General features: G+C 35.1%; 1 long non-coding RNA gene across 3 annotated transcripts in view; it reads right to left on the reverse strand.

The window, feature by feature from the left end:
* The window catches only part of LOC116423181, a 183,572-nt gene extending 177,441 nt beyond the window's left edge, over positions 1 to 6,131 (reverse strand). Inside the window, exons 1-2 of one of the 3 annotated variants that reach the window (XR_004233671.1) lie at positions 5,957 to 6,131; positions 1,828 to 1,967 (exon numbers count right to left, since the gene is read on the reverse strand). This is a non-coding gene — a long non-coding RNA (uncharacterized LOC116423181). The remainder of the gene's footprint in view (positions 1 to 1,827; positions 1,968 to 5,956) is intronic. The other 2 variants (XR_004233673.1, XR_004233672.1) reach the window with 2 other exon arrangements.
* Between the last annotated feature and the right edge of the window lie 5,823 nt (positions 6,132 to 11,954).

Raw genomic sequence — 11,954 nt, forward strand, 5'->3', positions numbered from 1 at the left:
AGAGAAAGAAGGAAAGCGAGATAGAGAGGAAAAGGTTAAAAAGGAAGGAGTGACAGATAGAGAGACACATACACACACACACACACACACACACACACACAGACAACCATGGCGAAGTGAAAGAAAATGGTCAAACAGGGAAAAGTTATTTTCCAATAAAGAGATTTCATAATTGAGATAATAAAAGTTTCCTCCTTCTGTATCTAGACTTCTCCTAAATTTTCACAATTGTTTGGAACAGTGACCACTAACCCAAGATAATTCAAATAGAAGTTTCTCAGAGCCAGAGCAAAAAGCAGTTTATTCAATTTCTGCTGGAAGTGAGGGTCACCTTCAACTACTGTGGTCTTGCGGAGGGAAGCAAAGGACAGGCAACAGGGTGATTTTACACTCTGAAAGAATTTTACCACATTTTTGGCCCCAGCTGTCCCTGACTTAATATCATGGCTCACAATCTATTATAGGAATTCACTCCACCCTGAGGGTACAAAAACAGGGAATTTATAGATTACAAAGTGGTTTGTACAAGATTAAACAAGGGTACAAGCAAGGGGTTTTCCTGCAATTATAACCCTAAACTTTGGCTCTCTTCTGGGGTTCAGTTTTCTGAGAAGATCTCACATCATACCATTTAATCCCTCCTCTTATTATTGACCGTTTAAGGACTTCTCACACCAATCCCACTACAACTTCTCAATTTCTATAACTATCTCACCTTCAGGATTTCTCCTATCTTCTTGACTTACTGGCTCCCACTCCTGCCCTCTGGTTTGGAATAGTCTGAACTTTATGGGTAATATTAACCACCAAACTTCCTCAGAATGTCAGTTTTCTACTTCATAGCAAATGCCAAAGTAAAAGGAATAGCCAATTGGATTAGTGTAGATGTACCCACTCAGTTCCCAGGCAAAGCAGGTTTGAGAGTGCTGCTTCCACAATACTAAACAAGGTTTGCTTGGAGCATGCTCATCTGAGAAATTGCCAGAGCTATCCTCAGTTACATTCTAGACTCAGCTACATGCCACTGCAATCCCTAGGTTTTGGAATTCTTTACCCTGCTGAGGCAAGCTGATTGATCTCCAGAAGTAAGGGACTAATATAAAGCATAGGAATGTTATTTTGGGAACAGGAGGAATTCACTCTCATGTTTTTCCATACCCAAAGGAAATAGTACTATCTGGGTATGGGGCGACCTGTAGCACAGACTTAAAAATTGCTTTTTGTTCAGACTCTTTACAGAGTACCTTAGCAATTCTACCTAGTCATTGGTGTCTGTTACTTGGCTTAAATCTTTAAGAACTGATTCCAACTCTTCCTAAGAAATTTAAATCTATTAGGTGTATAACCAATTTACTCTTTGATCTACATTTTCTAAATATCTAGCCCTTGTAGCAAACCAAACATTATTCCAAATTGGATAGTCAGTTCCATTAAAAAATTCTCTTTTTCTATTAGGACACAATTATACCTACTTGTCAAGGCTAGTCAATCCTCTTCAATTCTATAATTTGACAATATCAAATGGAATTATTTATGCATTATTCTTCCCCAGTAATATTAACCCAAATCTTAATCTTTTGTCCCTATCCTAAGTCCTAAATACTATTGCAGCAGAAGAATAGCATAAATCCTATATAACCTCACCCCTTCACAAGATTGATGGAGGGAACCCACTCAGATATTGGCTATTTTTGAGGCCCATTCACTAACCAGTTCTAGTTCCTTCCCAAACAACTGGAACCCAAAGTCTTTTGGGATATGGGGCAATGATTTCATCTTCTGAAACTACTTCCTGCTGAGAATGGACATTGAGCTGGGTCATCTTACCAGGTCCTTGAGCTCATTTGTGAAGGGACGTGAGTTGATTGAAGATCCAATGAGTTGAGTCGGACCCCTGAAGCTGTTCAACAGCTATCTAATGCTGGTCATTTAAAGGTGAATTTCTCAAAGCCTAGAGGAAAACAAACCTAAAAGAATGTTAGAGAGAGAGAGAGAGAGAGAGAGAGAGAGAGAGAGAGAGAGAGAGAGAGCGCAAGTACAAAGAGCAGAACCCTCATTCTTGGGAAGCATGCTTATATCTTCCCTGAAGATTCTGTAAATAATTAGGCATCATCTCTTTTTTAGAAACTACATTTATACTCCAAAAGCAATTTTCAGAAAGGGGGAATTCCATAAGAATAACATAGGTATTCACAAAATCCTTCATTGACAGATCTCATTTATCTATCAAAAGCAGGATAGTGATAAAGATTAACCCAGACTCCTGCATGAGACATATGTATAAAGCCTCTTCCAGTATTTTTTTAAAGATATTCTCTCTCTTTTACCTGATATAGTATGGACTGGGGAAGGTCAAAATGGATTGGCCAACAGTTTTTAAATATAAATTATTCAAAAGGAAACACTATACATACTTTACAACACTATATAAATGTTATTCTCACATAAATAATAAAACTTAAATAAAAGTGACTTTCCCATTGATGAAACAAAATATTCCACAAATTATATCCTTCTAAGAAATCTTGAGTATACTAAAATCCTAAACCATATAAAAAATATTTTGGCTTCAGTTTCAATAATCAATAAAATTACAGGTCCCACAGACAGTTGTATCAATTGTTTTTACAAGTACATAAGGTTCTTAAAGGACCTTATTTCATACAGACATATATATTTAGAAAAAGAATAATGATCAGACCAAATACTCATTTACCTAATATAAAATATAATAATTACATATTTTCAGATTGAAAACAGCAAAATATTACATACTTGATCTGTGCTTATGGCTCCTATTGACCACTTATCTGATTATAGAAATTTTCTATAAGATGAAAAAGCAGGGACATGATTATGATCGTATCAAAACTGATTCTTCAAGGCCTCAGCCTGAGGGCACAGTTGATAATCAGTCATGTAGTAACAATCCCACTTTAGCCAATTCAGCTCTCAAGTGGTGAGTTACTAACAATAATTCATCAGATAATCATTCCCAAATTCAAAGCTCAAAACAATAACAGTTATAATCCCAAGAGATTTCATCTCAATAGCAAGTTTCAATGATCAGGTTTTAAATCCTAATCTATCCCATGTACCTGTAGAGCAAGAAAACTATAAATCATATTCATTAAGCAATGAGACCATGATGCACTTAATAAATATTAGATAATTTGCTATATGGGTTTTGAAATAACCACTTTCACAGAATTTGCAGTTAAGATTACAGTTAGAAATCTAACAAACTTCACTTACAAATTTCTTGTATTGCTAAGTGGTAGAACCTTTGATATAGCATCACAAGTGACTTTGCTTTAAACAACCATAGATTTGAAAAAGAAAAACAAACATTCAGTTATTAACACCATATAAATATAAGCTATTACTTGAAATAATAGAAACAATTAATGTTAAAGTAATTTCATTTAGCCAGCAAGTTGGCAGAAGTTGAGGAGGGGGGCTTAAGCTCTGGTGAGAGGGTTTGTTTTCTCACTTCTAAGAAGTAGCAAGGAGCAGCCACTCCCAGTGAGGGAAGGGTAGACTAAGCCTTCACCTTCCCAGGCCAACAGATCTTTCCCTTTCCTTTTAACTCGTGCTACATCCTGTTTCTCCTAACTCTACTATGCTTTCCAATACCACTTCTTATACTCAACTCTTTTAGGGTGCTAAGTCCCTCTCAGAATTTAGCCTGCCAGCTAAGGGCATACAACAATCTTATGGGTTATTTCTTTTCTCCTGGCAAATGGCAGGCTTCACTAAGGAACTTGCCCTTTCCATCATAAATCTACCTTTTGTCAAAGAGAATGGCTAATGTGAATTCTTCACATAATCAAATTCCAACTTTTTCTGCCTATCATCTGGTGTCTATATAACCCATATAATAATAATTTTAGGCTTCAATATTATGACAATAACTTAATAACTTAATTAGCAATTTCACAATTTTCATAAGCAAAAGCTAAATAGACATAACACACAAAATGGATAGAAATCTCGTAATTTCTAGTCAAGTTGCCAATTTTAACATACACACCAATTGAAAAATATTATTTTAAAAATCAATACTTTAGCTTGTGAGATTCTAACTAGATTCAAACTATCAATTGCTTTTGCAAATCAACCTTTCTCATTTCTTAATTTTTTTAAACCACCTTTTTTAAACTTTAAAATTCACAATATGGGTAATATCTAAATAACTTTGAACCAAATTTCATAAAACTTATACATATGTCCAGAAGAGAAGACTAAATTTTAAAGCATAGCTCATAATTTTTACAAATTACCCAAAATATAATTTAAAAAGTAATATATTTTATCTTATTAGGAAATATGAACATATGACCTCTTTAGTTAAGTTACCAGAGAACTTTGTTTTAATAATCATTTTTTAACTTCAAATCAACTTCTAGTAGCAATCTTACAATATTAATGCACACATATTTCTAAAATCTTATCCCCAAACTGTATCAATTGAAAGTTATTCTATCATATACTATTTAAATTTAAACACACAGTAATTTAGGACACATTTTTGGGGGAAGACTCCTCTTCCCCCTCAAAAACTCTCTTCTCCTATACTACCTAAAATCTCTGAAATTGCAGTAAACTATTTGAGACCTGAGATGGAGATACAAATTCCTGGAAGCAAAATGGCAATGGCCCCTACCTCCCCCTACTAAATTTTGTACTCTTCCCAATGTGGACTGCTGTCTCCAAGCCACGTGGAGATAGACCATATAGTCTATCTCTTTTTACAGACTCCAGATTCCCCTGAGAAGTTGGAACTCTGGGAGTTGGGAAACATAGGGACCCATCTAGAGAGAAACTGAGGCTGACTTCCAGAACATGAGGTTTTGGGGGAGCCTACCGTTGTGGGAGAAGCTGGACTACACATAAGTGCACACAGAGCAGCCCTGTTTATTCCCTGTCCCTTCTGGGGAGAGAAGCTTGAAAACTTAAGAAAAATTCAGGTTACTTTGTATCAAGATGCACAAAACAGGGGCAGCTAGATGGTATAGTAGATAGAGCACCAGCCCTGAAGTCAGGAGGACCTGAGTTCAAATCTGGTCTCAGACATGACACTTCTAATTTCCTAGTGTGTGACCCTGGGCAAGTCACTTAACCCCAATTGCCCCAGAAAAAAAATGCACAAAACAAGTACTTTTAAATCCCAAAATGCTCATTTCTTTTACTTTGTAATACAGCTGACTGAGAAAAACATAGAAGACAAAACACAAACTCACACTCACACAAAAATACAAACTGAATTTAAATTTCTTTTCTTTCTGTCTGTAGAGAATTGTTTTAATTCCCTTCTGAAGGAATCATGGGGAGGTTCCCTCAAAGTTATTAGATCCTCTCCTTCCTTTGAAGGAGCATGAGAAATAGAAGTTGTGTGGAGCTTCTATTCCTCCTCCTTATTACTCTCCCTCTGCATCAGCAGGTGCCCCATCTTGGCTTTCTTCTGGATTGAAAGCCTCCTTAGCATTTACATATAAATTTAACTTTCGACATACTCAAGCCTTGGAGGACTTATGTTTGGGCCAAATAATACCTTCTCCTAGATCATACCCTCCTCATATAGAGCAACATTATTTTATCATTTTCTTCTTATTTTTCCCTTTATATCTAGGGGACTCATTCCAATTTTTCAATTACTTTCTAAGGTTCATGCTCCAATTTATCAGGCTTAGACTGTTCTGTGCTCATTTTGGAATGTAGTAGGGAACCGTCTCTTTCCTTAAAGTGCAGATCACGGAGCCATGGCTCCCCTCCAGCAGTCACCTAGAAGAGCTTATTAGGTGCTGCCCCTTTTAATGGATCACTGAATCCTTAAAGTTGGAAGCTGCTGTCGATCTTCCCAAGTCAGAGAACCCCCACAATCGTGATTTCAGGGCCCCCATTTGGCTTAACTGTGGGTTATACATATATTAACTTATGTAACTGATTCTCTCACCAGCCAGCCAAGCTTTTTCTCTAATAGTCTGTCAGAGCTTCTTTTGGTTTCTGCTCTAGTGAGTCCATTTCTTTGGTATACTACTTCACCACAGCAGGATCTTCTCTTCAAGTCCAAAGACTATTGGGGCTGCTCCTTCAATAGGCTCCTGCCTTTGGAGTGACAAGAAAGAACTGACAGTGAGAGAGAACAAATCCTGGACGAGCCCCCAGAAAATCATATGAGACAGCAACCATTTACGCAAAATAATTCAAATAGACATTTCTCAAAGTCAGAGCAGAAAGCAGTTTATTAAATTCTGCAGGAATTTGGCATCACTTTCAACTCCAGTCTAATGGAGGGAAGCAAAGGACAGACAACAGAGAAGGGTTTTTATACCCTGAAACAATTTTACCACACCTTGAACCCCAGCTGTCCCCAACTTAGTATCAGGGCTCACAGTCTGCCACGGAAACCCTATCCACCCTCAGGGTACAAGAACAGGGAACTTATATATTACAAAGTGGTTTGTGCAAGATTAAGCAAGGGTATAAGAGAAGGTACAAGGGGAGTTTTCCTGGAATTGTAGCCCTGAACTACAACATTCTTCCAGGGGTCATTTTTCTGAGAAGGCCTTACATCCTCTCTATCCCACTTAAAATGAATATAACCAGTGAATTTGTCTAAAAATAGCAAAATATTTCCCCAAATCATTCCAACCTATATGAAATTTTATTCAAATAGGTTATGACGCTTCATCACTGGGAAGTATAATCAGTAGACATACAGAAATCTTAATCATTTTAATCATGCTAATCAGTTTGACCAACAGGTCCATTATAATAGATCTTGGAACTGATGTGTCATTGTGCATAGAAAGAAACCCATGAAAATATTTTTAAAGTAATCATTTAATCACTAATATATTTAATATGAAAAAATTATTTTAAATTATTTTTTAAAGTATTTTTAAACACTGAAATCATATTTTACAATCACATTTCATAGGATAACAAAATTGTATGTACATTTGTTTTTGTTTTAAACTACATGTTTGCCATATAGCAAACAGAAGGAATAAACAAAGACAGGAAGCAGAGTGAGAGCTTTTCCAATATTCTAATCAGGAGTCTCTGTGTATTGCTGATTGTATCTAGTGATTGCTTAAGGAAGGTGGCAAATACTGCCTGAACTAACTAGCAAAATAGTGTTAATCTGCTCACACCTGAGCAATTCAGCAGAGCTTGGAGGAAAAGGGATTAAACACTGCAGTCTGAAAAGCAGTATCCAAGGAATCCCACCTGAATAAGAATCTAAACAGGCAGGCCACAGGCATAGTTCTGTTGGAGGATCAGGAGGTAGAGAAAACAAGGAAAATAATACTGTGATTAGCAAGCTTCCTGCTATTTGTCTTCCTGCCAGAGGAACTCAGTAACCATATGACTGAAATTCTTTACTTTCTGAATGTTTAAGAGCAAGGTGGAAGATTCTAAGGAATGCCTCTCTGTATTGTCGGGCTAATGAGATAGAGGACAAGAGTTAAAAGGTACAGAGAATAAGGCAGGAGAGGACCTCCAAAGCTAATCCTGTGCCATTTCCTTATTTTAAAAATTGGAAAACTTTTAAAATTTAGGGAGGTCAAATCATTTGCCCAAAGGTCACAAAGACAGAACTTTAGAAGCAATCTGTAAAGGAAATTATAAAGAAAAGGATTCTGAAAAAAAAAACATAAAGAAATTAAAAACAAGAAACAAGGGGTTGGTAAAGAGAAGAAATTCTAGAGAAAAATAAACTTTGAGGTCCTGGTGACACACAACAGGTATAACTTCTTTCAGTCTTCTGTTGAAGGAATGGTAGCCCATTTATAGATGAAGGATACAGAGGTCCCACAGATGCTAGCAGGTAAAAAGAAAGGAAGAAGAGCCATGTAGGGCTTCTGGGTAAGAAGGACACATGTGGAGACTTGAAAGTTCAGATTACCCACAAACATACAACTTAAACATGAAATAATACTAACTAGCATTTTATATAAGCTGCAAAGCTATGTTCTCATTTGATAATATATTATAATGTGTATATCTCACTAGATAATGTGTTTTGCAACCCTTCAACAGCTAGCTGTTATTATCAGTATATCAGAAAAAAGATAAAGAAAAATTAAAATTTTCCACAAATTTCTCTAATCCAGGACTGCATACAACAAGAGACATTATTAGAGACCTGAGGAAGCTCTGACCAGATACAAATCAAAAAGGAAGGAAGAAACAAAGAAAGTAGGAGAAATAAAGAAGCTTTTTTTAAGTGTGTAGAAGACAACAGAAATAAAGTCAGAAGGAAATACATATTAGCAGGACAGGTTTAAAATTTAGATATTGAATTTATTATATACCATAAGTTATAAATAATAAAAATTAGTGATTTTACATATAATCTCCTTTCATGTTTTATATCATAAGTGGAAATGCTCATTTTATGTCACATTTACTAGGTTCAGAATTCTGTTAAATTGGAGAAAATGTTATGTGATGGTGATTGGTCACTATTAAAGGATAAATTAGTTGCTTTATGTTGAAATAATATGGTCAATATTTTTGCCCACCTGCATTTTTGATTTCCTTCACAGTCTAATTGTACAATAATTTCAGAGTCCGATTCTTTTTGTACAGCAAAATAACAGTTGGTCATGTATACTTATTGTGTATCTAATTTATATTTTAATATACTTAACATCTACTGGTCATCCTGCCATCTGGGGGAGAGGGTAGGGAGAAGGAGGGGAAAAATTGGAACAAGAGGTTTGGCAATTGTCAATGCTGTGAAGTTACCCATACATATAACCTGTAAATAAAAGGCTATTAAAATTTTAAAAAAGAAATAATATAGTCAGTTCAACTATTACACATAATCTGTCAATTAATTTTAAAGTCACCTGCAGATACCAATATCTGCTGATTCAAGTGGGATTTTTATGTGTGATGGAAAGACTGTCAATGAAGAAGTAATTCTGGGAAATGTGCAGGGATCTATGCTTCATGTAAACCATGTGGATGGTTGGGGAACCTGCTTTTGAAAGTACATGACCACAAATATTCTGTTACTATTTCCTATCTATTTTCTATATGGTGAAAAGAGACCTTTTGGTTACCTGATGAAACAGCCCTTAGCCAAGAGAATTGTGCTGAATTTGGAAATGAACTTGTAGGTCAATTTCTTGGTAATAATTAGTTTAAAGTTTAAGTTCAACCTCTTCAGGAATTACAGAGGTGGGGATAAAATGGGACAGTGTACCCCTGAAATCAAGGAAATGCTTTAGGGAGATAAATTTTTGTTCTGTTATAGAGAGAACTTCTGTTCTTTCTACTTTTCATTAAATATAATTTTGTAACAACTATTAGACATTAATTGATTGTCAGTGATATCAAAATTGTTTAAAGAGATAATGGAGCAATAATCTTCGGATCATACAGAGAATATACTATTGGTTCCAGACAATTGATATTTACTGGAATAGAAGCTTTATTAAAAGGCATTAGAAGGAAACTCACAATCCCTTAGGACTACTCATAGGACCTAGAGGGGGAGATTTACCCAACCATTGGGGAGCCAATTTGCCTATGAAAATAGGAATTGGAATAAAGACTCTTAACAGTTTATTTGGAATGCATGTATTTTATTTGATCCTGATTATATACAAAGTATGAAAATATATCTCAATTCTGATGGACGTGGCCATCTCCAGCAATGAAAGGCACCAAATCAGTTCCAATAGAACAGTAATGAATTGAACCAGATACACACAGCGAAAGAACTCTGGGAGATGACTATGAACCATTACATAGAATTCCCAATACCTATATTTTTGTCCGCCTGCATTTTTGATTTCCTTCACAGGTTAATAGTACACTATTTCAAAGTCCTATTCTTTTTATACAGCAAAATAACTGTTAGGATATGTATACTTATATTGTATTTAATTTATACTTTAATATATTTAAAATGTATTGGTCAACCTGCCATCTGGGGGAGGGCAGGGGGGGAAGAAGGGGAAAAAATTGGAACAAAAGATTTGGCAATGTCAATGCTGTAAAATTACCAGTGTATATAACTTGCAAATAAAAAGCTATAATAATAAAATAAAATGAAAATATATCAAATTATTTTTAAAACCTAAATAAGAAACTAAAGAACTCCATGACACTCATAGGTTTTTTCATCTTAAGGTTTACTTAAAGTGCTATGTTCTTAACGATGTCCTGTTTGACAGTTTTATCAACGAATTAATGGTATAGATGGCATATTTAACAAATCTATGGATTAAAATTAATTTGGGAAGTTTAGATGATATGACAAAATTAATAGTGAGGCATAAGAGTGCCATGGGAAGACCACTGGATGTGGATATAGAGGAAAAGTATTCAAATCCCAGTTCTTCCTCTTACTACCTTAATATTATTGAACTATTTACTTAATTTCTCTAGACCTCAGTTTCTTCACATGAGGAAAAAATGAGAAAGCTGGATCTAAAATCCCCTGTGATGCTAACTGCAAAATTTTGCATTTAGATTCAAAGTAAATCAATTATGAAAGCACAAAATATAGGAAACACATCTAGAGAGTAAAGCATTTTTAAAGAACTGATTAAAAGCTCAATGTGCATCAGCAATGTGATATGATTACCAAAAAAGTTAAAGCAATTTTTAGACTATATTAATAGAATAGCATGTAACCTTCACTAAAGTCCCTTCCAGCTTTGGATCTATGGTTCTATATTTCAATTGTAATGGCTTCTCTTAGTGTGAAGCTTCCTTTAGGTTTTCTCAGATTATATTTGCCAATGGGACATGAGCTGTGCTATATCCATTGAGCTGAAAAGGCAATTTTCAAGACAGCTTCAGAATCTAAGACTAGCCATACTACTGTTAAAAAAAAAAATATATCATTGCTGAATTAGCTAGATTAGGAGGATAGTTCATCATTGGTCACAACAACTATCAGACACATCTACCAAATTGTACAGAAGAGAGAATCTGAATAAACATGAAAATGACATCATAGAAACTTAAAAGAATAAAGTTCAAACACAAAGTCCAACATGAAGGAGATGGTGTCTCTTTTGTATTGACCACATTTGGCTCCTCATATATAGTTCTAAGTTCTAAGTATTATATTTTATGAAAGACATTGCAAAACTGTGATAGTGATCTCAAAGAAGACAAACAAGATTTTGAAGGAATTTAGCTTTATGTCATATCAGCAAATGCTAATGAAGAAATTTAAGATGTTCATTATATGAAAGAAAAAAACTTAGAACAGGAAGAAAATCAATAAGAGAAGACCAACTAGATACAAAGGAAATATATGTTGACCAAAACAGTTTTGAGGGAGCTAAAGCTTAATTCTCATGGTATCTGAAGGAAGACCAAATGAAGGTGGGGCAGCTAGATAGGGTAGTGGAGAGAGCAACAGACCTGAAATCAGGAGAACCTAAGTTCAAATATTGCCTCAGACACATAACTCTTCCTACCTGTATGACCCTGGGCAAATCGCTTAACCCTAATTACCTCAGGGGGAAAAAAAAGATGAAGGCAAAAAAATTAGGGACAAATAGCAACTACCAAACTATATGCCAACTTTCCCACTCTTATAAAATTTTATGTTATTGTTGACTTATTTAAGTCATGTCCAACTCTTCATGAACCCATTTAGGGTTTTCTTCACAGAGATACTGTAATAGTTTGTCATTGTCTTCTCCAGATCATTTTACAGATGAGAAAACCAAGGCAAACAGGGTTAAGTAACTTGTGCAGGGTCACACAACTAGCAAATGTCTGAAGCCAGTTTAGAACTAAAAAAAGATGAGTTTTCCTGATTTCAAGTGTATAGTTCTATCTACTGTGGTACTCAATTACCTCTAAAATTTTATGAGAATCATCTACATTTTTTGGAATTAGAAGATGAACTATTAGAAGGGAATAGATTTTCCTAAATAACATTAAATGGGAGAAAACATCTTTACCAT

This window comes from Sarcophilus harrisii, chromosome 4 (genome assembly GCF_902635505.1).
Source record: "Sarcophilus harrisii chromosome 4, mSarHar1.11, whole genome shotgun sequence".
Classification (NCBI taxonomy): domain Eukaryota; kingdom Metazoa; phylum Chordata; class Mammalia; order Dasyuromorphia; family Dasyuridae; genus Sarcophilus; species Sarcophilus harrisii.